The 6000-nt window shown below is 34.3% G+C and overlaps 1 protein-coding gene across 2 annotated transcripts in view; it reads left to right on the forward strand.

Annotated features, from left to right (window-relative positions):
* Positions 1–6000, forward strand: part of PELI1 (pellino E3 ubiquitin protein ligase 1) — a 61106-nt gene that overhangs the window by 23995 nt on the left and 31111 nt on the right. The window contains exon 1 of one of the 2 annotated variants that reach the window (XM_037736177.1): positions 2158–2503. The exons of the other annotated variant lie outside the window; for it this stretch is intronic. The gene's annotated coding sequence lies outside the window, so the exon portion shown is untranslated. Of the gene's footprint in view, positions 1–2157; positions 2504–6000 lie in introns of those variants that run through there. 2 annotated transcript variants of the gene reach the window in all.

Genomic DNA, 6000 nt, shown 5'->3' on the forward strand with positions numbered 1-6000 from the left:
CCCCAATTTATAGTTAGTTGGTCAAAAGTCAGGTAGTTTGAGACTTTTGATAGGCATATGAACTTGGGGGTGTCTTTTGGCACTGAGCCCTTTAACTTGTGAGATCTGACACTAACTCCAGGTAGATGATAGTGTCAGAATTGAATTGATTTGTTGGATACCAAGTCAGTGTCAGAATTGGAGAGTTGGTGGTTGATGTCAGAGAGAACACTCATTGAACATGATGCAAGATTATCAGCAAAAACATTAAAAAGCTCTGTTTGTGATTAAAACTAGTCTTAAACAAATTATGAGATTTAAAATTCCAAACCTAAGTGTCAGTTTCATAATTTCTAGTACAAAAAGCAGTTCATTTGGGAAAGTTTTCAGTTTTGCTTGTGAAAATTGATCTTGTAGAATGTTCAAAAGATTAGTTTCCCTCAGTTTCTCTGGCTCCAGAAATAGGAGTTAACAGTATCTAGAGTTTTTAAAATTTAGGTAGGCTCTAAAGTTGCATAAGATCAGTAATGTATTTGAATTCTGGAGGCATGTGCTAGCATCCAGTAATCCTTGAGTCTATAGTGGGGTTTTATTTTTAATGCACTAGTGCTTTATTTCCTTGCTTATTTATTGTAACTGCTTTATCGAGGTATAATTTTTATAATCATGTATGTAAACACTTAAAGGGTAAACTTCAGGGTTTTTAGTATAGTCTCAGAGTTGTGCAGCATATCAATTTTAGAACATTTTCATCACCCGAAAAAGAAATCTCATACCCTTTAGCTATCATTCCCCAATTTCCTGTTCTTTCCTCTTCCTATCTCCTCCCAAGCAACCACTAATCTACTTTCTGTCTCTGGATTTGCCTGTTCTGGACATTTCATATAAAAGGAATCATACAATACGTGATTCTTTGTGACTGACTTCTTTCACTTGCAAGGTTAATCCATGTTGTAGTAAATATCAGTACTTCATTCCTTTTTATTGCAAAATCATACTCCATTGTATGGATATACTACATTTTGTTTATCCATCATTGATGGACATTTGGGTTGTTTCTACTTTTTGGGACTATTACAAATAATGCTGCTGTGAAGATTTTTGCACAGTCTGTGTGTGGACATAGGTCTTCATTTCTCTTTGGTATTTACCTAGGCATTGAATTCCTGAGTCACATGATAACTTAATGTTTAATCTGGAAGAACTGCCAGACTGTTTTCCAGAGTAACTACACCATTTTACTTTCCCACTAGCCGTGATTAAGGACTCCAGCTTTTCTACATCCTTACCAATATTTGTCATTATCTGACTTTTTGATAATAGCCATCCTAGTGTGTTTGAAGTGGTCATTGTGGGTTTTTTATTTCCCTAATGACTAATGAGCATCTTTTTATGTGCATATTGGCTACTTGTATATCTTCTTTGGAGAAATAAATAGATCCTTTACCAATTTTTAATTTCATTATTTATATTTTATTGAGTTATGGGACCTCTTTATATACTCTAGATATAAGTCCCTTATCAGATATATGATTTGCAAATAATTTTTCCTATTATGTAGGTTACCTATGGCAGTACTTTTGATACCAAGCTTTCTTTTATTTAAGTAGACTGCCAGGTAAACAAAGCCCATAAAGTGGCAGTATGAACAGTCAATTTAGGGAGGCAGTGCTCTATCTGGTGAGCAAAAAGAAACAAATCTCCATGGTATGCCTGTCATTAAATTTTTGTCTAATTTTCAGCTTTTTCTTTGTGGTATAAAATTACAACATATAGCCAAGAGTGGAGCTAAAGTTGAACACTTGGATATCTCCAGTTAATAATACACAGTACAAGATAGGAGTTACTTGTTGGCTGACTGCTCTGTTCTTTAGTGCTTATGGTATTGCCTCCAAAATTAATGAAACAGACTCTAACAAAGGGGTCCAAGGATCAGTTACCTAGCTGCACTACTTAGCCCTATGACTGTCATCAAATAACTTAACCTTTCTGAATATACATTTTTCTCATCTGTTATAAAATGAAATTGGAAGGAAAATTGAACAAATTGCACAGTATATTAAGGTCTTTCCATCTTTAAAATATAATTATAGAATACAGTAACAGTGATTACTTTTCTTCTTAAACCTTGTTGAAAAATCTTAGGCCTAATGTACATTTTCTCAAAAGGATTGGAGTTAGATGGATTTGACAAGTAAAAAACTGGGCGTATGTCAGTATTCAATAAAAATGTACTATAGAATAGCAAATGCCATCTGTATGAATTTGCATTGTGAGATAGAGGAATGTGTGACCTAAGAGTCACCAGTAAAGGAAGAAATAATTTATGCACCTGCTGTGGGTGTGGCTAGAGGTAAAGGAACTGTGAGGAATGAGTCCTTGATTGCTGTCTTGGAAGTATTCAGAGATCATTAAAGAAGAAGGACGTTCTCAGAGATCTGTGTGTTCAAAGGTGAAACAAAACCTAATAAGAAAAATAGGTCCATAAGAAAAGAAACATCTGAAAAGGGTGAGAAATTGTGAGGTAAGTATACTTTGTTTTGTTTTGTTTTCTGGAGTTATTTTTTTTTTTAAGTTTCAGAGAACTGAAAGTGTGTCATTTTCCCTGAGCTCAGCTGAAATAATTGCTAGAGGTACAGATATCATAGAGGACAATAAGGAAGTTTAAGACTTTTGTAGGCCAAGCAGGATATGGAAGAGTAGGGGAAAGGTCATTGAGATTCAGGTTCATTTGCCAGTTTGGTAACTTTGATTGCCACCAAGAATGCTACTTAAGGTTTTGGTTATGTTTTGTTTTTGTATTTGGCCTTCATGATCTTATTAAACATCACTGTAAATAAAGCATATATGAGAAGCAAAAATAAAGTTATCTTTTAAAAAATTTAGGTTTGAAAAGCTCAGAAATTTAATTCTAACCCTTTTTTTTTTCCCTTATGAATATGGGTCTTTGTCCCATTTTAAAAATAGATTATAATACTCAGAAAATATGGAGATTTTTGTCTTTAATGTCTTCTTTGAACTCTTTAAGAAAAAATATATTTCCTCAAGAGATTATTTGATATAAACACAGATCTTGAAATATATAAGGAATTTTTATACTCTTAATGCTCCGTTTTTAATCATTAAGATGGTAAGGATGATACAAGAACTATTGCTATCTTATTTTTTCTAGGGTTAAGCAGGAAATATACTTCCAAAATTAAAAGAGTTGGTATATTAGTTCAAAGAATGGCAGGACCTCAGGTTTTGTTATGGAATCAAGTATAGGGCATTGAGAGTCAACTACGACTACATTTTATTTAGTATGAGTATTAAACCTGTCATGTCCGGCTTCTTGAGCAATTTCATCAGCCCAGAATCGCACATGACAAGGCAGGATCATCAAATAGCAAATCCTAGAATATGCCCTGATCATTTTTACAGGTATGTTTCCTGGATTGAACAGGTGTCAACATTGGATATAAGCAGCCAGATTTATTTTGCTGCAAATTAAGTGGGCCTGCTGTCAGCACAAGGAGCAAAGAAACATTATACAGATTTATAGAAGAACTGCTTCAGGGGATGTGACAGTTATGGAATGCTGAGAAACAACAGAAGTAAACTCGTAGCTCTGTGATAGAGGGTGGTTCCTTTTATGCCAAGTCACTAAGTTACTAGGTACTATTATAGTGATGTTCTTTTAAAAATGATAGCCCTACTGTGAACCAGAACTGTTGTCCTGTGGACACATTGAGAGAATGCTTTGCAGATAAACTTAGGGCCACCAAAAGTATTTTTATACAGCTTTAAAAAAAATGTATTTATAGGTGGGACTTTGAATTATTACAATTAAGGTCACCAAGGACACTTACTGACTTTCCAGTTAGGTATTATAAGCAATGTGTTATTCAGTATAACGTAATTGAATTAAGTCTAAAATTGTCTAGATAGCCATTTACATAGGTGGCTCTGAACTATGGGTATCAATATAATTTTAGGGCTCTGCTGTAATCAGCAAAATGGTTGAACACTTAGGGGCTGCTAAAGAACTTTAATAAAAGAATATCAAGCATCTAAACTCAAGTTGAACTTTAATGGGTAGAAATTATAGATGATTTGCATGGGCAAATTATTGAACAAGTATGAACAGCATTTACTCTTGTGACTTAATTTTAGTATTCTTTTAAATAACCTTAAATGTAATTAATCAGGTTCGCCTTTGGCTATTTGGAGGATTAGACTAACTCTATGTGTAACCATTCACCGTAAGAAAACACACTTCTTTTCCTGAGATAGCATATGGGGAAATGTGGAGTAGCAGGCAGTACTTTCTAGAATGGAATTTACTAGTGGGATAATCTGAGAGCAGCACATGTCAGTAAGTAGGTGCTTCTCATTAGCTATTTGATGAAGCTTGTCCAATCCCAGCTTACCTCTTGGTACTGCTGTAGTTTCTCCACATTCATGAGCATCAAATGCATCTAATTTAAAGTGGTAAAGAATAAAGCTGGAAATAAACGTGTGATCAATTGAAAATGTGATTGAATGTTCATCTGTTTTTATGCCTAGGATAATATAGTATTTTATAACCAGACCACAAAAATCATTTTCACTTAATAGTGCTAAAGGGGCTTTCTTTCTTTACATATGAATTGTATTTATTCTTGTATTTTTTAAAATGGAGTGTTGCTTAACAGAGTGAGTACTATACTAAATCTGTAAAAATAGGTTTACTAATATAAAAAGGTGCTTCAGTATCATAGTTATACTTCTGACATTTATAGCATATTTATGTAGTTAATTCAGGCTGCCTTTTAAGAAATGGAATATCAATACTCTTTCTGAAAGTACTTTACTCTATAACTTGATATTAAGCCTGTGTTAAAAATTGCTCTGTGCTTCCTCTTACTTCCGTTTCTTCCCTTTTGGGCCACAGACTTCCTTAGGGAGGAGGTGAGGGAGAAGTGAATTCTCACTTCAGTCAATTGAATCTAGAATTATGTAGTGTTTACCTATTTTGCGTAACATAGGCCCACCCACACACATTATGAGGTGCTTAAGTGAAAGAACAGTGAGCAGACAGCTAGCTATTCAGTGTGTGGTTCCAACTGTAACTGGCAGATGCTTTAATACTATCTGGATTTTATTTTTCCGTGAGAAGGCTCTCCGTATAGCTTATGGTGTTAACAATGAAATAAAGAGGTAGGTGTTCTGTGGCTTCATTTTAAGTGTCACATTGTGAAGTCTTCAGGTTAAAGTCAGCTTGCAAAAGGAAAGATTTGAAGCAGAATTCATCAGATATTTTCTATTTAACTTTTCACATTTATTTTTTCATATTCAGTTTTAGGAAGTATGTTGTATGGATTAAATTTCCTTCCATCTTAGGGAAGGAGTTAAATAAATCTCAAGCTCCAAGGCTTTTATGTTCTTAGAGAATATTTGCACTGTGAATCTCATCTCCCATCAGCCTTAAAGAAACCTAAGAAATATCACTACAGGTGTCTGTTGCATGTTGATTATTGATCAACAGAGAACTCAAAGCTGTTCATTTTTAACATTTTTGCAATCCAAGCTACAGTACTTAGGGTTGTTTTTTTTTTTAACATGTTTTAGAACTTAATGTTCATTATTTACTTTTCAGTTACAAATTTGAGAATTATGTTGTTGATTCGTTGCCAGAATGGTGATGTCATCATTGTGCTTTAGTTAGCTCTTGACAGCTTATTCAGAAGCATAGTTTTTTAGTCATAAATCTTTTCCCAAGATCTTCTCAAGAAAGAGATCTGGACCTTTGAGACAACTACAATTTAATACTTAAATTGTATAATTAAATAAAGCGGGGGAAATTATGAAGAATTTGTTAAAAATGACAATCAGCTGAGCATGGTGGCTCACACCTCTAATACTAGCACTTTGGGAGGCCAAGGTGGGTGGATTACCTGAGGTCGGGAGTTTGAGACTATCCTGACCAACATGGAGAAACCCTGTCTCTACTAAAAATACAAAAATTAGCTGGGTGTGGTGGCACATGCCTGTAATCCC

This window comes from Cebus imitator, unplaced genomic scaffold (genome assembly GCF_001604975.1).
Source record: "Cebus imitator isolate Cc_AM_T3 unplaced genomic scaffold, Cebus_imitator-1.0 Scaffold23, whole genome shotgun sequence".
In the NCBI taxonomy this organism is placed as follows: Eukaryota; Metazoa; Chordata; class Mammalia; order Primates; family Cebidae; genus Cebus; species Cebus imitator.